General features: G+C 41.1%; 1 long non-coding RNA gene across 1 annotated transcript in view; it reads right to left on the minus strand.

Moving 5' to 3' along the window:
- The window catches only part of LOC117314511 (uncharacterized), a 357,472-nt gene that overhangs the window by 16,104 nt on the left and 317,985 nt on the right, over positions 1–23,383 (minus strand). Inside the window, exon 9 of the long non-coding RNA XR_012324902.1 lies at positions 2,346–2,439. This is a non-coding gene — a long non-coding RNA (uncharacterized lncRNA). The remainder of the gene's footprint in view (positions 1–2,345; positions 2,440–23,383) is intronic.

Raw genomic sequence — 23,383 nt, forward strand, 5'->3', positions numbered from 1 at the left:
GGTCATTGTATCTCCTTGTCAGAGCCTCCTCTGATACCTTTTCCCTTAATCATTTATGCAGACCCTTTCCCTTTGGTTAACATAGAGTTCTACTCTTGGGTTTGTCATTGACACACGTCTGTAACACTGGCATCACAGGGGAATGGGGCAGCTCTTCAGGATATTGATTTGCAAGAGAAAACTAGGATCCCAGTGAGTTCTCGGAGATTATAGTAGAAGTGACTCTCAATTAACAGGCTTTTAAGTACCTATTATGTAGACTCAAATAGCATATAATGTAGTTGGGGAGATAAGTCATGGACTCATGATTACGCTAGGGAAAGCAGTAAATGCCATGTGCCAAATAAATGGTACATATATTAAAGTATCATGGGAGCCCATAATCAGATAGCAACCACCTCCAGCTGGGATAAGCTTGGAAGACTTTTTGGACAATTTCGATTGAGTTTTCAAAGATAGGAAGCATTTACGCCATTGAAGTGAAGAGATACTACTGAAGGAGGAAAAGGCATAAATCAAAAACAAAGTATAAAATAGGTTTGGGATGCACTGAGCACACACAATGGCTGGAATGGAGGTGTCTCGCGTATGGAGGTCAGAAGGCTTGTCATACTCAGAGATCCCTTCTTTAGGAAACTGCCCAGCCCATAGCCTTCTGCTCAGGGAAGAAGCCCCAGCACCATGCCCCGCCCCCCCGCCCCGCCTTTATGTCTTAATTGCATGGATGGGCAATCACTGGTGAAACTGGACTTGGGCAAGTGACTCAGAAGCAGCCAAATCAATTAGCACAGTGATGTCCTGAAATGATAGTCTCTGTCCAGAAGAGATGAGAGTGCTTAGCTGAGTTATGTATACCAGCTGCCTTTGGATTTTTTTTTTTTTTTTTTTCGGTACACGGGCCTCTCACTGTTGTGGCCTCTCCTGTCGCGGAGCACAGGCTCCGGATGCACAGGCTCAGCAGCCATGGCTCACGGGCCCAGCCACTCTGCGGCATGTGGGATCCTCCCGGACCGGGGCATGAACCCGTGTCCCCTGCATCGGCAGGTGGACTCCCAACCACTGTGCCACCAGGGAAGCCCTGCCTTTGGAATTTGAAGACTGATCATATGATAGCAAAGGGAAACAAAGATGACATGACAGAGGGACCATACAGGATGATGACCCTTCAGCCACTCTTCTTATATCTTTTTTTTTACATGTTTTAAATTGAGATATAGTTGATGTACACTCTCCTTATATCTTGAGTTTCTCTTTGCATCTACAAGGAGTATCCCAGGGCATCCATATTTGAGATGGGGAGGTTAAGGATTATGGGGCAAGGCCCTGGCCTTAACCATGGCCTTGGAATTTGCAGAAAGATCCATAATGCCTCAATTCCCCCACCCCTATGGCTGAAGAAAATGTGAAAGTGGGCTAACATGAGGGGAAGATGGAGGTAGGATGGAAGCTTTGCTGTCTTTCAACATATGAAGCTTCTTTCCAAGTTTACAAATTGCAGGATTTAATCTGTTCATAACTAGCATTACCTGGAGGTAGACATATCTCCATTTTCATTCAGAGAGAGAGTACAACCCCCAAATCTGGAACCTGAGTGCTTGGAATTGAACCCCACCCTCCCCAGTATCAGCTATATAACCTAGGGCAAGTTATTTTTTTTCTCTGTACCTCAGTTTCCACATCTGAAAACAATAAGGAGGAGGATAATAATCATATCTGCCTTATAAGGTTGTTATAAGAATTAAATAAAGTGCATGGCACATAGTAGGAACTATATAAACACTGTTATATAAACTTAGCATATTTTTATTTCCAAAGATTCTATATAAGTTCAGTGGGTACTGTATGTCCCCCAGTGTAGGCCCCTATGGACTTAGGTAAAACACTTAGGATCATTTTCATAATGAATAAATGATATGATGGTATAAAGAGTCCTGTTTGGGTACCATGCTAGCATAATATAACAAAAAGATAAATTAAAAAACAGGGTTCTAGAATTTCTTTCTTCCCACAATACTGAGCAGCAGGGAGAGAAAACTATGGGACTTTGTGTGGAGAATAGGAGGCCCATACAGGGACACAGTTCCAGGTCATCACAGCACCCACTGCATCTTCTCTGTGTGCCCATACCTAAGGTTGTGCCATGCAGCATGTTTGAATTGAGGAGAACATTGCAGGGGGCTCCATGCTTTCTTTGCAAGGAGAATACAAGGGCCAGCAATACAGAGATTACATCAGTGAGGCATTTTTAAAATCACTTGCTATTTGAAATTCTCTGAAACAAAACAAGAAGAAAAAACAACAGCAATACCTAAAATGCGTGCCTCAGCAAACTGACAATCACTGACCTGGCACTGACTCTGTCCGGGTAATGGGAGACCGCAACGGGACGCCTGGAGCCCTGCAGCTCTGAGATGGAGAGAAGGTTCTTTCACAGCAACTCTGGAGAGAAAGAGAACGAGAGAGCAGAAGACAGCGATCAGCAGATTTCCGATGATGGCTGCGAGAGACAAGATCTCAAATGCACCGGATTTTAATGCCAATCTGCTTTCCAGTCTCATCTAACACACTTGAGTCTCACATAGGTCTGTCTTTCTTTTCAGGCTCCCAGGGGGAATCGTTTCTGCCTTTAGATCCCTTTTAGCCTTCTTTTGTTCCCACACACCTAAGGTCTAGCAAAAGCCTTACTTCTTGAGCATTTGTCCCAGGTGTGCTCTCAAAACATCCATTGTCTCGATCTTAACATCACAGACCAAAGCAAGATCTTTATTTCCTTGAATCTGCTCTATTTTAAAAACCTCCTTCCTCTTCTGGTTTCAATTGTCCACAGTCTATTCAAAACACTTGAAAAGACTTCATCTTCCCAAGCATCACTTTATCACAATATTGCCTTTTCTTAGAATCCTATAGTTGCTCTTTATTGCTTCCTGAATCCCATTAATATCTAAGACTAGGGGCTTCACTGCCTTCCAACTGCTGGACCTCCCATCCTCTCACATTTTATTCCAACCCTGACTGCCATGTTTTCTATTACTTTCCCATTCTGCTGCCAGCAGAGAGTTTTTTATCCTCCTCTCATTCCTCATCACACATGTGACATCTTCCCTTTGAACACAACTGTCCTACTCTTTGCCCAACCATGTCTTGAAAAATCTTCAATATGATGGCTTTCACTCAAAACTTATAGTTTTCCCAAACAGTAAATAATTTTTCTTCTTTCTTCCTCAATTCCTGAATATTCCACCATTGTAAACACAGAGGAGGATGAAGACAATGATGATGGTAACTTTGATGAAAAAAATAATAACAGCTTGTGTATGGCTAGAATTTTGCAGTTTGCATAGCAATTTCACACAAATCTTATATTGTTGCTGTTCCTGTTATTATTATTTAGTTAGCAGAAACTATCCAAAACTCTTTTCTTCCTCACATCTCTCTATATTTCACACAGTGCTTCATATACATGGAGTAAAAGGAAGCTAGAAGGATAGACTGAGTTTTTATTGCATAGTTTTAGAAAATAATTTCCCCATGATTCCTCCTGTTTTCTCACTTTGCAAGCTGGGATGATAAATAATTTGCCACTCTCTTCCCTCTACCAGGGGAGCTTTGAGGATTAAGGGTAGAATTATGAAAATGACTCATTTTACAAAGTGACCAAGAGAAGAAGTGGAATTCAAGAGAATCATGGCCCAAAGGGTCACGATTTGGGAATCATGCCCCACCCGGCATATTCCTTCTGCCTCTTTCCTATATCCATTCCAGCTTTAAGAGTATGAAGTAGGCACAGCAAAGAAAAGCTATCCCAGAACTCCTGAGCTTTTATCCTAAAAATCAAGACACACACTGGCCATGAGTTAAGCTGGCCAGTAGATTTAGCAGAAATATATATTTCTGCCATAGTATCTAATTTTGGCATAGTATCTAATTAACTGTGCACATAATTCAGACCCCTGAGGCAACTTCCAAATAAATGTTCGTCATTTCCACAGGCATTAACACCTATTACTTTGCGGAGAAAAGCTCCAAGAAAAGATAATCTTGGTTTTGCATCGCTAAAGCAGCACTCTGAAATAAAATATTTGCTCTATTTCGGTATTTATTGAGAAATGTTTATATTCTGGGTATCTTTTTTCTAAACTACTGATTTCTTCCTCTTAATTTTGCAAAGTATTTAACATGCAACACCGTGGGATGCCCCTTTTGGAGAACAGAACAACCTTGCAGAGCGGCCAATTAGTGCCACTCGGGGCATTTTTACAGCACTCGACCTTTTTTTGTGCTTTATGCTTTTTCAGAAGCTACTTTTTATTTTAGGGCAATGAAACTAGACCCAAGGTATATTTAGACAACCATAATGAGGGTTTATCACAACTGGGGGAAAGTGAAGAAATGTAGAGGAAAAAGGAGGGAAAAGGTAACCAACACAAAACGAGCACAGACACGGCACCTGATGTGATGCTAGGTATTTTAGTTATTTACACGGTTAACATTTTATTTTGAAAATTTTGAAAGAATAGTCCAATAAACACATATAATCTTCACTTATATTCATTGATTGCTAACATTTTGCCCGATTTGCATGCCATATCTGCACCATATATATATATATATATATAGAGAGAGAGAGAGAGAGAGAGAGAGAGAGAGAGAGAGAAAGATATATATGTATATATATAGGACATATATATGTTTTATATAATACATATATATGTAGAGAGACATATATTTATGAGAGAGAGAGAGAGAAACACATGTACACATACACATATTACCTGTGTGCATATATATGGCACATTTTAAAGTAAGTTGTACATAACACTTCACCTCTAAATACTTCAGCATGCAACTCTCAAAAAACAAGGATGCTCTTCCACAAAATCTCTGTATCATTATCACACTCTTTGACCATATTAAGTTTGATCTCTTGGATATGTGTCAATTTTAAGATCACTTGTAATTTCTCAATTGTAAAGATACATTTTTCCTTACAATTCAAATGTAATATGGGGGGGAGGGCAGTGCTACTTTGAGAATATCACTTTCTTCAACAATGTTTCATCTGTTTTAAGCATCAATTGATGACCCTGAATTATAAAAATATGATTCCAATTTTACCAATGAAGAAACCAGGTTTTACCTTCTTTTTATTAACTAGCTAACATGTAGCTGAGCCAGCCTTCAGACCTACCCAGGGCTATAGATTCATAATCAGCTGCCCTCTGGGGTCATGCTGCCTCGTTAAGATCTTGGTAAAATTGGCCCCAATTCCTATAACACAGTTCAGAGAAAACGCATTGCCTTTTTTAAGATTCCTGTAACTTCTTCCAGGACTTACACTGTCAGGGATACTCCAGCCTCCTGGCCCTGATGAATCAGAGCTTCCTGTTCCATGCTAACCCAAAAGCTGAGCCCAGTTTTAGTTTCTTTCCTTGATTTCTATATTAAAAGAGCTTCTGAGTGGGTAGTAGACTTTCGTGAAGAGATGTTAAAGGAAAAGATTTACTTTGCCTCTTCACCAAAAATCTAGAACTGAATATTAGACATTTCTATTCTAAAAGTCATTTGTCTCATCTCCATGTCCCTAGCCTCACCCACCCCAGCTTCTCAGTATTCTTCTTGATGTGAACACAAAGATTAACTTCCTCTCATATTTTTATGGAGAATAATTCAGCACTCCCCAAGCCCTTATAGTAAACTCCGCTGTTCCTGCTTCCCTATGCGTATCCAGACTCAAAGATTTAAATTACACCTGATCAAAATGTGATCAAGCATTGAGCTTCCAATTCTCTCTCAGTCATTCTGAGGGGGACTGCAGGAGGTAGAAAGAGTGGAATTCTTGTTACACGGTATCTTAGGAAAATCAACCAATTAGCCTAAGGCCTTAAAATAAAGTCAGAGCCTAGTTTATATGCCTTTGAGTTTCCATGGAGATAAAACATTAATTGGAATGGGCCACTGTGAGGATGGTAAGAGGTTGACAGTCTCAGTAAAAATGATACAAGTGTTGGGTTTCATATTTACAGTAACTGGTTTGGGGCTATACATGGAGTTACTCTTTCCCACAGAAGAAAGTGGCCCTTACATGCATAAAAAGAATAAGAGAAAGGGGAATTTTCATAGAGATATAAAAGAGTAAATATAGATACTTGGGAAGCAATACCAAGCTAAATGAGTTATCTTCTGCCTTTCAAAGAATCAAGACAGGATCTAGTAAGAAGAGAGAAGCACCAAATGTCCCCAAGCCAGATGGAAACCTCCACCGTGTCCTGCTAACATATGAGAAAAGAAAGATATTCAAGATTGTAGGAGAATTAGCAATAGTCGTCTTAATTTTGTAAATATTTTTAGAATGCTTTATGAGATTAATCATTTTTTAAGCAGGTTTTTTTGTTTGTTTGCTTGTTTAACCACAAAGACTATAATACAGGAAAAAATACCAGAACTTTAGGCAAATTCTATGCATGTTTTATACTTTGTACACACATCTATGGAGACCTTTGTGGGTGTTAAATATGAATACGTTTTATTCAAATGATATTGCCAAAGTGTTCCCCCAAACAGGACCTGTTCCCAAAACAACCAACTTTCCCAAAGCAGCCACTTACTGCAGGCTTTTCTTTTATACTGTCCAACCTTGGGTCATCAGTCTGTGAAGCATCCAGTTCATTTCACAGACAACCTTTTACTGCTTTGAACTTGAGAGCACAATGTCAATGTCTATATTCTGTTTTGGAGTGGAAGAGACTACAAAAGATTTTGCAATAGGTTACCCCATCAGCTTGTCACAGGAGAACAAACACAACTTGCGGCAAGGGACAAGGTCCCTGGTTCTGTCTGCACAGCTCTGAGAGATGCCACTTGGCGATGACTTCGCTTTGCTTCTCAGCAGCCTGTCCATACCCACTACCCACCTCCTCTCCCCTCCCAGTTCTCATATCTCTTTTTTGTCAACCATTGGCTGCTTCCTAGCTTTTTTTGTGTGTGTGTGTGTGGTACGCGGGCCTCTCACTGTTGTGGCCTCTCCCGCTGTGGAGCACAGGCTCCGGACGCGCAGGCTCAGCGGCCATGGCTCACGGGCCAAGCCGCTCCGCGGCACGTGGGATCTTCCCGGACTGGGGCACAAACCCGTGTCCCCTGCATTGGCAGGCGGACTCTCAACCACTGAGCCACCAGGGAAGCCCTGCTTCCTAGCTTTGAAAGAGTTTTCTGCTCTGCGGTCAGGCCTGTGCCAGAGTTAATAAAGGTTTCACCACTGCTGTGCCTCTCTGTTCACACCATCTCAGGAGAAATAACTCAGACAACAACTGTTCCGAAGAGGAAAAGAAGAAAAGCCAAAGAGAATTAAACTAAACGTAAGGCACTTGTCTTTTGAAGATCTCCTCTCCTTTGCCAGGATCAGGATGAACTATTTCTTCCCACAGCACCCCTCCTCTTCTAATCATTGTTATCATCTCCTGTGGACAGACCTGCCTCGTTTTTATCTATGTCTAGCTTCCAGAAACCATGTGGACTACAAAGAAATAGCAGAAAGAGCGTAGTGACAAAGTCCAATCTCATCCAGAGGGATGACTTTGAAAGACTGAAGAGAAGATGTAAGAAAGTGTCAGGAGTTTTTTTGAAGAGGAACTTCAGAAAAGGAAGTAAGAATAGGCAAAAGTGGCATAAAGCTGGGGAGATGCTGTTTGCTGCTCTTAACTAATTGAAATGGTTCCAGGGAGTCACAGGCAAGCCATTTTATGGTTCTTAAGGAAGGTTCTATTTTTTTTCTAGGAGTAGAAAATAAAACAAATTATAAAAATTTTTCAAAAAAGTTCAAAGGAATCCATTAGCCTGATAAAAAGATCCAACCTCTTTTATATATTTAATTATCAAATTATAATTGCTCTGAAATAATAAACAGTAGTTCACAATTTTTTAATGCTTGGTATAAGCTAGGCATTATTTAAGTGACTTGTATGGATTACTCCCATTTTATAGACGAGGAAACTAAAACTTAAACAAAACAATTTGCTCAAGTTTCCAAACTTGCATTAGTAAGTGGTGAAACTGTACAAACTACCGCAATTACTCAAGACTCCATACTTTGAAGCGGGATTAGCCAATATAGGAAAATGCCAAAAGGAAGATTCAGGACCACGGAGGATCAAGACTTACACAGTCTTAATATTACCTATGGCTCTACCAGATCCTCAAAAATCAACTTCTGGTAAATTTCGTCATAACTACTTTTAGGCAATTCAAATAAAAATGTCCAAAAAAAAAGACATCAAGGGCTTCCCTGGTGGCGCAGTGGTTGAGAGTCCGCCTGCTGATGCAGGGAACGCGGGTTCGTGCCCCGGTCCTGGAAGATCCCACATACCACGGAGTGGCTGGGCCAGTGAGCCATGGCCGCTGAGCCTGCGCGTCCGGAGCCTGTGCTCTGCAACGGGAGAGGCCACAACAGTGAGAGGCCCGCATACTGCAAAAACAAAACAAAACAAAACAAAAAAAAACATCGAGAAAGGGAAGGAGAGTTTTACCAGTCCTAGGAAGCCAGAAAGCTAGCCAGCTATTCTCCCATAGCTGTGAATGCACTTGGCCAAAAGAGATTCACCTGCGAGGTGGAAGAGGGGTGGACAGAGGGGCCAGGGGTAGCAGGAATAACTAAAGGTTGTTTGCTAGAGAGAGAGCACTACAGACTTGCCAGATGGTGAAAATGCTCACTTTGAGGAGGTCCCATTTGAATGAGGTAAAAAGAGAAGTAGGAGCTCTAAGGACAGCAAAGCAAAGCTGCCTCTGTCTCCCTAGAGAAAAGGACATGGGGAACCCCTTGGTGCTGCCCATAGGTAGTAGCAAAAAATCTCTGCCATTATAACTGGAGCATTTCAGTAGAAATGCATATGGGCTCTTAAGTGTTTCCAGATCCCTGCTTCATTTAAGCCTTCTAGGGTAAGTAAACACCAGCAACACTTTCCAGTCAAATTGGCAAACATTCTACCTTTCTGTTTGTTGACTGTCAACAGTTTGTCTTCGATATTTCTGATGGATCAGTGTTGAGAAATGGGACCTTGGAGAATCAAGGCCTTTCGCCTTGCATTAATTCCTCTGCCTGATCAATAAGAGAAATAACAGTGCACTGCTCAGAACCCTGCTGCAGATAAATTAGATAATGTCTACAGAGGATAATGAAGATTAAAATGGTGCACGTACCATTGTCATGAATAATGAACACATTAGCTATACATTGTTATCCCAAACATACATTTTAAAGCTTATCGACTACAAAACCGGTGACATTTTAGTAGATGTTGGTTCAATTTAAAAGGAGGCCCTTTTGAAAAATGATCGACTATATTCAATAAGACTTTTAAATAATTTTCATATTTCTATTAACTGTTTATTTAGGATCACATTATACATGGTCACTCATTATCACTAGGCCATTCTGAGCTTTTCACAAAAGGATTTCAAATAGGACCAGGGTTTTTTGGGTCAACCTAGCCAGTAATGACTCTTTCTTCTTTTTTTTTTTTTAAACATCTTTATTGGAGTATAATTGCTTTACAATGGTGTGTTAGTTTCTGCCCTATAAAAAAGTGAATCAGTTATACATATACATATTTTCCCATATCTCTTCCCTCTTGCATGTCCCTCCCTCCCACCCTCCCTATCCCACCCCTCCAGGCAGTCACAAAGCACCGAGCTGATCTCCCTGTGCTATGCGGCTGCTTCCCACTAGCTATCTATTTTACGTTTGGTAGTGTATATATGGCCATGCCACTCTCTCACTTTGTCACAGCTTACCCTTCCCCTTCCCCATATCCTCAAGTCCGTGCTCTAGTAGGTCTGTGTCTTTATTCCTGTTACCCCTAGGTTCTTCATGACTTTTTTTTTTTCTTAGATTCCATATATATGTGTTAGCATCCAGTATTTGTTTTTCTCTTTCTGACTTACTTCACTCTGTATGACAGACTCTAGGTCCATCCACCTCACTGCAAATAACTCAACTTCGTTTCTTTTTATGGCTGAGTAATATTCCATTGTATATATGTGCCACATCTTCTTTATCCATTCATCTGTTGATGGACACTTAGGTTGCTTCCATGTCCTGGCTATTGTAAATAGAGCTGCAATGAACATCTTGGTACATGACTCTTTTTGAATTATGGTTTTCTCAGGGTATATGCCCAGTAGTGGGATTGCTGGGTCGGATGGTAGTTCTATTTGTAGTTTTTTAAGGAACCTCCATAATGTTCTCCATAGTGGCTGTATCAATTTACATTCCCACCAACAGTGCAAGAGGGTTCGCTTTTCTCCACACCCTCTCCAGCATTTATTGCTTCTGGATTTTTTGATGATGGCCATTCTGACTGGTGTGAGATGATATCTCATTGTAGTTTTGATCTGCATTTCTCTAATGATTAGTGATGTTGAGCATCCTTTCATGTGCTTGTTGGCAATCTGTATATCTTCTTTGGAGAAATGTCTATTTAGGTCTTCTGCCCATTTTTGGATTGGGTTGTTTGTTTTTTTGTTATTGAGCTGCATGAGCTGCTTGTATGTTTTGGAGATTAATCCTTTGTCAGTTGCTTCATTTGCAAATATTTTCTCCCATTCTGAGGGTTGTCTTTTCGTCTTGTTTATGGTTTCCTTTGTTGTGCAAAAGCTTTTAAGTTTCATTAGGTCCCATTTGTTTACTTCTGTTTTTATTTCCATATCTCTAGGAGGTGTGACCCCTTCTTCTTAAAATTTTTTTCAGAAAATTGGAAAGCATTATTAAGAAAAAGATAAATAAACCCTATCTATGAAGTTCTACCCACTCTTTGGACCTTGCAAGTCCTCCTGCCACTGCCATTTACCCAGCCACTGGCATGACCCACCTGATATGCTTCTCCCAGCTAAGCCTCACCAGCTGCTTGCCCCTCCATTTAACTGCCTAACCCACCCCAATTTAAATGCCTGGATCCATGATGAATCTCTTAAATTTTGCTTTGTGGTTATGTGATCAATCAGTCAATCTATGCTAGTGAATTCTAGAGTAACTAATACATAAGTAACAGCTTGCAACTTTTACCTGGGACCTCATCACATGATGGTTGTTCCTAAATCTCTGTGTACATAACAGAGGTTGCTGGAGATGTAACTACCTCGGTACGTACTGACTCTGTGACCCGCTCAGTCCTCACTACTCCAGAGCATCCTCCGCGCTCACCTCCCTTCAGGCTTCTTCGGCTCTTTATTTATTGTGCGAACTGTAAATCTGTTATGGCATGTCCCTTGGCACTTACACTGGACGAGCTTCTTGACTAGAACAAATTTTAAACTAATGTGCTCTCTCTGGCCACTAGTTGGGAATTTTATCATTCTGAGAGACAGAGCCACAGACACAGAGCCAGAAACAGACGCTCCAGTGACTCATTTCTGAACAAAATCCTAAAATAAGCAAGCTTTCCAAATGTGCATAAAATTTCAACTGCATCTGTACGTCCTGCTTATCTCTGGTACAAGGAAGCTTATTTAAATTGCCTCCAGAACTTGCCCCTACCCTCCAATAATATGGACAGTGCCAGTGCAGGGTGGCAGGGCAGGGGTCCTTGCGGAGAAGGAGAGAGAATGTTTCAGAGGGCAAACTGGAGAATCCACCCCTTAGGCCCTGCTGCTTACCGTTTGCAAATGCAGGGCTGAGTCTGGGGCATCAGAGGGGAAGGTGGGGGAATTAGGTGGCAATTATTTACACGGGATTCATGGTGGAGCAAAAATCCTTTCCTAAAGAAAGTCTTTAGATGAAAAGGATAATTTTGGGAAGGAAGTTTTTTCATCCACAGTGTTAGATGAGCTTATTTAAGCAGAAATTCTTAACCTGGGCTCTATGGAACCCCTAAAAATTCCTGAGGGTATTCTGTAATTCGATGCAGAATGATGTGGTATGTGTATTGCATGAGAATAATTCAAGACTACAACTCTTAAATATTTTCAGCCTCAAAGAATAATTCATGACCTCAAAACATTTATAAAATTGAATTATAAACTGTAAACTTAAAAGACCCAAAGAGAGACATTCTGAATTACTGTATGGAAATATTGTACCTAGGCAGTGATTTATTCAGGTATGGTAAATGATGACCAAAGTAAGTGAAAGATACTATTTACTTATCATTATTATTTTTTTATATCACCTTTTTGTATGCACAAGCCCAGTGAAAGTGGGATGCTTCATGGAGGACAGAGAGAAAACAATAGGATTAACAATGCTCTGAGATCCAGGGATTCATGTAAACCTTCTAAGCTTCTTATTTCAACTCTAAGATAAGAATTCGATCTGATGACATTTCAAGTGAACTTTCAACTCTGAACTTCTATAGCAAAGCCTTTATCCATGCTATAATTTAAATATTTGTTCTCAAAGGTACAATCAATACAAAACAAAATTTTAAAATAAAAACAAATACACAAGGAAAAATACGTAAATTTTGTGTTCTTTTAAAACCTGTCCCAAAATTAAGACACTTCCTTGTCAGAAACCACACTGGAATATCTACAGAATTTGTCCAAAAGCACAACTTTCTTATGATTTGGTGACAGTCATTGAAAAAAGAATTGTAGTTTGCGGGACTGCCTAATTTGTTGATAACTAAACACTAGCAGTTATTCTTAAACTTCAGCCTGCATCAGATTCACCTCAAGGGCTGATTGAAATAGATTTCTGGGTACCACCCCCAAAATTTCTGGTTCACTGTGTGGGTGTGGAGCCTGAGAACTCGCCTTTCTAACATGTTCCTGGATGATGCTGAAGCTCTTGCACCAAGAACGACAGTCTACCCTGCAGCTGCATCCACCCTGCACTACCCTCCACCCTGCACTACCCTCCACCCTGCACTACCCTGCACCCTGCACAGCCCTCCACCCTGCACTACCCTCCACCCTGCACTACCCTCCACCCTGCACTACCCTCCACCCTGCACAGCCCTCCACCCTGCACTACCCTCCACCCTGCACTACCCTCCACCCTGCACAACCCTCCACCCTGCACTACCCTCCACCCTGCACAACCCTCCACCCTGCACTACCCTCCCCCCTGCACAACCCTCCCCCTGCACTACCCTCCCCCCTGCACTACCCTCCCCCCTGCAGCTGCATCCACCCTGCAGCTGCATCCACCCTGCACTACCCTCCACCCTGCACAACAATCCACCCTGCACTACCCTCCACCCTGCACTACCCTCCCCCCTGCACAACCCTCCCCCTGCACTACCCTCCCCCCTGCACTACCCTCCCCCCTGCACTACCCTCCACCCTGCAGCTGCATCCACCCTGCAGCTGCATCCACCCTGCACTACCCTCCACCCTACACAGCCCTCCACCCTGCACAACAATCCATGCTGCACTACCTCTGCAACAGAAGGTTGTCTGAGCCAAGGAACATCCCATTTGATTGTCACAGAGGAAACAGACGTGTCTTGTTTTTTATCTCTGAGAGCAGACAGATAATGTTTAGAAATTCCTAACTCTCTCATGAAACCTTGCTCCCGACATCCACATATAGACTCATTCTCTGGTAACTCAGTAAGTTTCACTGACTTATTCTGACTTCTGGGTGGCAACAGCTCTAATCTCTCAGATTTCCCCAAAGAGAAAAAAAGAGCCATGTGCACATTTAAAAGAAAGGAAGAATGGAAGGAAGGAAGGAAGGAAGGGGAGAGAGAGAAAGAAAAAGAGAGAAAGAAAGAAAGAGAGAGAGAAAGAAAGAGAGAGAGAAAGGGGGAGAGAGAGAGAGAGAGAGAGAGAAAGGGAGAAAGGAAGGAAGGAAGGAAGGAAGGAAGGAAGGAAGGAAGGAAGGAAGGAAGGAAGAAAGAAAGAAAGAAAGAAAAGACAGGGTTATACCACTCACTGAGCCTTAGGTCTTAACCAGGCAATTGGATGCCTTGTCTTAGGAGGCATGAAATGAGTAGAGTCCATGCCTCCAGGGAATACTGAGAAGTAGACAACACATGCTTGGGTCATATCTGTGCCACTTATTCATTACAACTCATTTAAAATAAATTGGGATTTTTTTGGTTGTTGTCCTGAGCCTGAACTTAATATTTTCTTAATGTCTGTTATCTACTTCCGCCAAAAGTGCTACTTCTTCTGGGGAGGAACCGGAAGTACAGCAGATGAGCAAGGGAGACTAAAGACCGGACAGAGCCCGGGTCCTGCTACATCTTTGCTATGTGACCTTTCTGAGCTCCCATTTCCTGGTGGGTAAAGTGGAAACTACTTATATTGCCACGAGTGTTGGAGAAAAATGTGCAGTTTCTTTTCCTTTCAGTTCCCTATAGGTAGATCTTCATTCACCATGTGCTTTCAAAGGTCCAAATACACATCAGAACTATTTGGATGACACTAACACGTAATATGTCAACTTTCAGAGATTATATAAACTCCACTATCTTACATACCTGTAAGTGACAACCATGATAATTTATATTCTTAGACACAATGCTAAAAGTCTTAATAAAACACCTGCTAAATTTTCAATCCATAAGTATGGCTATATCACCCACCCAATTATCCTGTTGAGCCTACGATGTGTAAGGCATTAGGCTGGGCCCTACGGTGCAGGGGTCCCCTGACCAAGACCATCAGCATCACCTGGGAACTTATTAAAAAGGTGGATTCTTGGGTCGCACGCTACAACTACTGAATCAAAAACTCTGGAATGGGGCCCAGCAATCTGTGTTTTAACAAGCCCTCCAAGTAATTTTGATGTTTGCTAAAGTTTGAGAATCACTGCCATAGGAGATTCAAGAAAGTATCAAACAATCTGATTGTAATGCATGGGAGATTAGACAAGAGTTCAAATAGCAACCGCACAGAGCAGTATGCAGCAACTGTGTAAGTGTGACAGAGCTTGGGAGTTCCATGGAGGGAAAGAGCACTTCACACTGGAGCATTAATAGAGGCTTCACGGAGAGGGTGTAGTAGAGTGAGGACTACAGAATCTTAAAATGCAGAGCAATGCGGAAGGCAAGACAAACTGCAGAAACAGCCTGAAAAAAGCTTTGGAGGGAGGTTAATGATTAATTCAGAGAAGCTCTTGTGATGAACCAGGTGAAGCAAAAAGTTGCTACATTATGGAGAATTTGGAACACTGTGCTAGAAATGTACTCCCAAAGCAGTGGGAAACCATTGCAGGTTTTTGAGGAGGAAAGTTACTCAAGCTGACCTGTGTTTCAGAAAAAAAGCTCTTCGAGTGACGTGAGGGATTTGGCATAGAAGAGTTTAGAGGCAGATAATGATGTGTTATAGCCCTTTCGTGAGGGACTCTGAATTCTAATTTAAGATCCCCAATGTTGTTTAAAAACCACTGCATTAGAATAAAGACTGTTTTGTTTAAATGAGAAATGCTGCCATCTGATCACATTTTGATCCACACCATGCATTGTTTCATAGCTCTAACTCATTCGATTAATTTAATAAATGCTCATTTGAATGCTTTTTCTGTGCTACAAAACAAATGAAATTCAGTAGTATGGTGTTTCTTTTCCCAAACCTTCTTGTTAAGCAAAAGGATGCTTTCAAGTCAGGGATCTTGTGCTTGTGCATCATCCTAGCTTCCTCTTTTCTGGGAAGATGACACAGCCTTTGTTGTTTATCAGCACATCCAGCATGTCTGTCGGTCCCTTCCACTTTTCACAAGATGGGTCCTGTTCAGAACTTCCCTACTGGGTACAGCAATCGTGTCTCTCAGGAAGTTCAGTCCACACATCACTGGCAGGTCAACCAAGACCTCGCCTCTTCTTTGCTAAAACTGACCCGCTCCAACTCCCAGAAGTCATCCTTCAGCAGGGAAATATCTATGTGACCTGGTAGAACCAATCAACTCAGTGGAACTTGATGGACGGGTAGGACTTGGTGGGCACAGGGGAGGGAACACAGGTGTTTGAAACACACTGGAAATTGCATTTTTTGTTTGTTTTTTAACCTGTTTTTTAACCTGCCGTAATGTTCAGTGTTTAGGTACTGATGACCCTGTTTTTAAATCTCAGCCAAACTACTTATTGTGAGATCTCCTGGGTTTCTTGTTTTCTCTCAGTTTATTCATATTCAAAATGGAAAAATCCTTGGAGCTGTAGTGAGATAGGATGGTTAGCACAGGAACTATTATTATCATTTTTGAATTGTTGCAAGCAAATTGAAGTTTGAAAAAAAGTATCACTCTTGATCATTAAATTAGTTAATAATAGAGAAGACACATATCAGCTGTTATAATTCAGTGATGTATATTTTATTCTAGATATTTAAAAGGAGAATAGGGTGTATGTTGTTCAGGTAATACAAAGGAGAAAGGCTTTAAGTCTCTAGTCAAGGAGCTGAGGCACAGAATTCTTCTTAAACAGCAATACACACTAACTTTAGTTTTTATTGCTTATGTTTCCAGTATAGGGAATATAACACACCAAATTATGCAGAAAGTAGATTTTAGTTTACTCCTGTAAAATGAATGAGAAGCATAATTTGGCTCTAAAAATAAAGTTTTTAAATTGCTTTCAAATTAAATTTTACTCTAGAATCAGAGTACTTTAACCAACACTGGTTAAAGTTGTCACTGGGCTGTGGTGACAACTATTCCATTTCATGTTGAAAGAGTTAGAGCATCCAAAGAGAAGGAAGTAGCTTAAATTCACATATCAAATGAGTGAAATCTCACAGAAGAACTAAAACTGATTCTTGAGGTAGAGGGAGAGATGATAGGCAGGGCACAGAGGATTCTGAGGGCAGTGAGAATACTCTATATGATATTATAATGATGGATACATGTCATTCTACATTTGTCCAAACCCACAGAAGGTACAGCACCAAGAGTGAACCCTAAGGGTGAACTATGGACTTTAGATAATTATGATGTGTCAGTGTATTTTTATCCTTGTTAAAAAATTGTACTATTCTGGTGAATGCTTTTGATAATGGAGGAGGCTATGCATGTGTGAGGGGCGAGGGTATCTGGAAAATCTCTGTACCTTCTTCTCAATTTTATTGCAAACCTAAAACTTCTCTCAAAAAATAAAATTTGAAAAGAAACTGACTCTCTCTTTCCTTAGGATGGAGCTCGGGCTGACTGGGCCATAGGGATCCCTGAGGGTGGAGCACAGACTTCCAGGAAATTCAATCACAGAAGGGAAAAGAGCAGAGAATTCTACGGAAGTCAAAGCCTGTTGAAATAACCAAGATGAGATTTTAGAATTATTCACTGAAGTAAGCATATGAATGTTCATACTAATCAGTAAGTTCCAACACAGTATATTTCCAGCACATTGTGGGATAGGAAAGGATGAGAACCACAGAGAAGTACTCACCGTGTACTCAAAAGTGAGAAATATATTATCACCCTCTAGTGTATAAAACCACAAATCTATGGTATAAAACCCCCCTCTACTGTATAAAACATAATGGATCACAGCAGAATATCAAAGACATTTAAAAGATCTAGAGTGATTCCAGGCCCTTGAGACTAGACAACAACCCGATATGAACTCATATTAGACTAAAACATGTCTCATTAGAAGCAGGGGTGACCTATCATGGAATCAGAGAAAAGGGAGTCAATATTTAAAGCAAATACTGAAAAGGCAAGAGTGGGATTGGAGACCATAATACTTGAGGAGCATGAATACATATGGCTGTGTAACGTTCACGACAATCATCAGTGGTGAGGTAAAAACTGAGAAGACCTACAGCTAGATTGATCAAAGGTTGAGATTCAGCTGGGCAGGTAAAATGGGAGGACAGGCAAGCAAGGACATTAAAAGAAAGTGACTAAAGTGATTTACAATGGGGTCTAAGTTGGATGAGAGAGCAGTAAAAGTAGGAGGAGTTGATGGACAAAAAGCCAGGAATCGTGGAGGGACTCAAGAGTGATGATGCTGGAAAAACAGAACCCTATGGGTTTTGTTTTGTTTTTTTTTTTTTTTTGCTTACGGTACGCGGGCCGCTCACTGTTGTGGCCTCTCCCGCTGCGGAGCACAGGCTCCGGACGCGCAGGCTCAGCGGCCATGGCTCACGGGCCCAGCCGCTCCGCGGGCATGCAGGATCCTCCCGGACCAGGGCACAAACCCGTGTCCCCTGCACTGGCAGGCGGACTCCCAACCACTGTGCCACCAGGGAAGCCCAGAACCCTATGGTTTGAGAAGCATAGGGCCCTGTGATCGGAGAAGGGTCTTGCTGAGTATGGGATCATAAGAATGAGGCGCTGAACTGAGGAAAGTTGAAAGTTATTGGATCTGGAAAGATGAAAAATTCAAGAGGCCAGGGTGTTGCATGAGGAATCCATGTGAACAGGAAAAGTAACCCACAATGGAGAATAAGGCTGTAAGCTAGGTGCTTCCAAGAATGAGAGGGAGACCGAGAAATTTGGTAAAGGAGTGAGATAAGGAGAGATGGGGATTTAGTTGGATGTTCCAAGTCACCAAAGAGCAAGGATTTTTACATGATAGAGAAGGACTCATGCCTGAAATTAGCCTTGAGAATGAGGAGTACACTACCCAAGTTACTGGAGCTGGGGAATTGGGCCACCTCCATTTGGGGGCAAAAAGGTCCTCAGGGAGAGTCAAACACCAGCTAAGGCAAGGTTGTGCAGGGAATGTTCAGTGGAGGGGCTGAGGGCAAGGGGAATTGTGGATATAGGATAAGAGTGGACACAGAAGAAAAGTGGGAGAGGGAGGGGAGAAGAGAAAAGTTGGGTATGTAATAGGAAGAAAAGCACAGAAGCGTTTGGGGATGAAAAGATGGGAGAAGACAGAGGAAAAGGAGCTTACACTTTGGACAGTCACAGAAGTAGCAGGGGCAGGAGGCAATTTTTACATCCAATCCCCAGTGAATGGGAGGAGATACTGTCAAGGAGGGATGGGGAAAGCCTCCACGGAAGGAGTAAATCATGACCTGTGTTGATAGGACTTTTAGGGAATTGGAGAGGTTGGGCTAGCTTTGTCCCAAAAGAGACATAAAAGGTGGGGTGGAGTGGGGAGAGTTAAACTGGGGCAAGATACTTTTGCTACTGTCTGCCCTTAAATAACCCTGAGCACAAAGACAAGGTAGCTGAATGCCTCCATCAAAGAAAGCTTAACCCACTCTCCGTTTCCTCCTGGGTTTCACTATGCTCAGCACATTTCCTCATAGGAGTACACTACGAGCCACTTGGGTATAAACAATACAGATCACAGAGTAGTGCAAGCAGCAAAAGAAGGAGGGAGTCTTACAGTATGTCCACAATGGTGTAAATGTTTTACAGTTGATCTACCAGGGGGTCAGTGTATTGAATCCAGGGGAAAAAAAATATAGTATGTTGTTGTAGCTCCCCATAAACCTATAAAGCAGCACCTCTTCATGTAGTCTGCGTTCTTTGGAAAAGATAGTGGTTCTCTTCATATGTGCTTCTGTTCCTCTCCTTAAAGCAATATCTTACAAACAGCAGACTTTCTGAGAAGAGATAAGAGGATTTGGGGTTGTCCCAAATGCAGTCTGTGCAGACTCTTATCTGCTCTTATCTGCTCAGATTATCTGGCCTTCATTAACTATTAAATGCTAACCTTTCCTATTCAACAAGAGGAGACTAATTTTCACAGCCTGATGAGAGAGATGTGGAGGTCCCTCAAGGCCACGTCTTTCACATTTCTGCCTTCTGGAAGATACGCCCCCAAAAAGTTTATTAAACACTACTAACCATTCTCATGACTGTATCTGCCATTCTCTTAACCTGGAGCTAGCTGGCTGAATTTGATGTTCTCTGCATCTGGAGCAACTGTGTCTACGGTGCTCAGGGAAGAGGGTGGAAACGGTCCTCGTAGCTACTCTGGCCCTTTGGCCGGCCCGGTTTGGTAAAGCCCTTCTGGATAACTCTCACTTTGCCCTGGGGGTGGCCGGGGGTCCTGAGCTGTGACTCAGTCCATTTTCTTTGGCATTTCACTTCTTTTCAGTTGTGTGTTTTCCTCTCCTAAGTCTTTGGACATGTAACATTTACAATTCCTGAAGCAAAATTAGATGACATCATCCGGAGAGTTAGATCTTTAGAAAAGTGTCAGTAAAGTGTTCCTTTACTTTCTAGTAATCTGCTTATAATTTTAATTTTTGCAGATTACATTCTGAGACCCAGGGCTGACTTAATAATTTGTTGTCCCTTCAGACCGATGGTTTAAAAATATTTGTTCAATATGTACTAAGGAGAGGAGTTATATGTTCTGTGGGGTGAGGCTGATTGCAGGGGTGCTCCAGCTGTGCTGAGCTGATCTGAGTAATTCAGTTCTCATCCCAGATGAGCTTAACACTCCACAAATGTCTCCTTGCCCTTACCTGACCCACCATCCTCAGAATCAGGTTAGAGACTTTTTTATTGTAACGTGAGCATGAGTCTTGGAAGTCTTTATTCTCATCCCCAGAGTCTTATCAAAGTAATTCTTGCAACTCCTTTCCCCTAGAGGAATTCTGGTAAATATGATTCCTTCTTATTCCCATTGATGTCTCTGCACCCAGTGCCCTTTACCTCTCTTCATATATGGATGAGCTGTCTCATCCCTGGACTCAGCCTAGCTAATAACTAAGGTCCCAAAATATACATAAATGTACAACTTTGATGCTATAGCAGTGACAGAATACCAAGGGAATACTGTTATATGTGACAAAGTTTTGGCCAAGATTGGAAACCAAACTAACAGAGATTTTAATAACTTTTTAATGTTTCTTTGTCATTTAATTTTTTAATGCTTAATTCCAATTTTGGAGGAATTCTGAAAATTTGCCAGACAATTAACTGAGAGGGATGTTTTTGACAAAGTGTATTTTGATTTCAGCAAAACATTGGGCAAAGTTTTTGCTGTATTGTTAGATGAGATGGTTAAGGCTAGGTATAAACAAAAATATAATATATGGGTAATTTTTAAAATTTTTATTTTGGAAAATTTCATGCATATGCAAAAAATACAAGATGGTAGAATAAGCCACTAAGTACCTGTCACTTAACTTCAACCATTTTCATCCCATAACTAATTTTGTTTCATCAGTTCCAGAACCTTCCCCACTATCACCAAGATGAAAAAACACCTGAAAAAGCTGAGAAAATAGATTAACCAAATAAGTCAGACAGAGAAAGACAAATATATATCACTTACTTGTGGAATCTAAAAAAGTGATACAAATGAACTTATTTACAAAACAGAAACAGACTCACAGACATAGAAAACAATCTTATGGTTACCAAAGGGGAAGAGGGAGAAGGATAAATTAGGAGTATTGGATTAACAGATACACACTACTATATATAAAATAGATAAACAACAAGGACCTACTGTACAGCACAGGGAACTATATTCAATATCTTGTAATAACCTATAATGGAAAAGAATCTGAAAAAGAGTTTATATATATATATCTAAATCACTTTGCTGTACACCTGAAACTAACACAGCGTTGTAAATCAACTATACTTCAATTAAAAATATTTTTAAAGCTGAGAAAATATATTTGATATTAACAAGATAAAATACTAGCAGTGTAAACAGAAATTTCTCCCTTTGAGAATTTTTAAATGTGTGTCATTTAATTTAATTGATTTTAATTTTAAGGATAAAGAAAAAGTTTTAAAGAAATTTGGGAGAAAAAGCTGAGTGTGATAGCTCAATATAAACCAATTCCTGGAGAAAACTGCCAAACAAGTGGACACCATCTCAGCTGAGACAAAAAGTGGTTTCCAGATCAACTAGACGATCATGAACTCTTGTCTTATGGGCCCCCACTGAGATACTGTCTTTAACTCTGAACACCACATGTTAAGAAAGATAATGTACAAGTAAACCACATCCTGGAGAGCTACAGAAAAGGTATCCAAAAATCATAGGGGGAGCAGGTAAAGAAACTAGGCATGTCTCATTTCAATTAAAAATAATTAAGAAGTTAAAAGACAAGAAAACTGCCTTCAGTCACTGAATCAGTGTCTATGGAAAAAGGACTAGTTTTGCCATTTAAAGATATGCTGAGTATCTCGTGACACTTTGCAGGCTTCTGTTGGTTTCATTTGGTGACAAATTTTAGACTCTTTCATGTCCTTTACTTCAGTATAAGCTTAATACCAGGCATACTAAATACCATCTTTCAGATGCTTACCGTTCTCCAAATTACGAACAGATCAGATCTAAATTTGAAAAATTCAGTCAATATTGGGCACGGGAATGAAAAATTTAAACATCACTAGTATCTGATATCATAGGATTCTGTTAAGGTGGGATGAGAATTATTTTTAATAAGAATAAAAAGGAATAGATCCTGGAGACATTGCTCCACAAGTCAAACTTTCCAGAAAAGGATAGGCTATTAAGGAAGGGAGAAGGGAAGTGTGGTTCTTAACAACCACATTATCATGTCCAGAGCCTCGCACAGAGCTTGACAGATGTGTTCCATAAATGCTTGTTGAACAGACATGCACAGGGCAATACACTGCATAAGGGAAAGATGCTGAGAAGACCCCGTAAAAGAAGACCCCCTGCTATTTTACTCCCATCCTCTCCAACGTCTGCAAGTGTCTGGAAGTTCAACTTTGGAACTCATCCCTTCACCTTTTGAATATGATCACAATCAAAATGCAAGTGCTTCTGGAACAAGTCATCACCCAGGCACAAAGTGGTTGCACAGTATGTAAGAAGGATGGGCTCAGAGTCTGCCCAGTTTGGGTTTAATTCCCACCTCTGCCCCTTAGCAGTTGTGTGGCACTGGACAAATCTCTTAATTTCTTTGCACTTCTTTTTTTATATGCAAAAAGCTGGATTTTTAAAAGGATTAACAATAGGCAGTGTTTAACTGTCACACATGCTGAAGTTAAGGCAGCTGTTGTTAGTACTATCTCTTATCCGAAAATTTTGAGAGAGAAAGAAAAGAAAGACCCTGAGGAAAGCAGGACCCAGGGAGGGGGCAGGAAGGCAGGACAACCAGAAGAGGAGGGAAAAGAAGCCGCTTCAGTTTGGGGCTGGGGCCAACAATAGCCTTTGTGGAGGTCCCACCCCTGAGGCAGGTCACTCCACTTCCCTCCTGTGTTACCCGAGTCATTTCGTTATATGGCCACCCCTGCCCCCCCCCAATTGCTTCCCTTCTCCATACATAACATTTGGTATAACCACACTTATGGCAGAATCTCCCATGCTAAAATTGTGTATATACCTTTAAATCAGTACTGATTCTTTAAATAATGAGGGTTTCTTCCGATGAGATATAAGGGAGTCAATGAGATAAGAGAACCAAAAAAAACAAAAAGTCAAAGAAAAAGGCCAAGATAGAACAGGACATATTTAACATCTATCATTTTTTAGAACAGAAAGTATAAAATGTGATTTCTAGATCTTACTGTGAGGTGAAACCAGATTCTTCAGGACAACTGAATGGTTTT

The sequence above is a fragment of the Tursiops truncatus genome, chromosome 12 (assembly GCF_011762595.2).
Source record: "Tursiops truncatus isolate mTurTru1 chromosome 12, mTurTru1.mat.Y, whole genome shotgun sequence".
NCBI lineage: Eukaryota > Metazoa > Chordata > Mammalia > Artiodactyla > Delphinidae > Tursiops > Tursiops truncatus.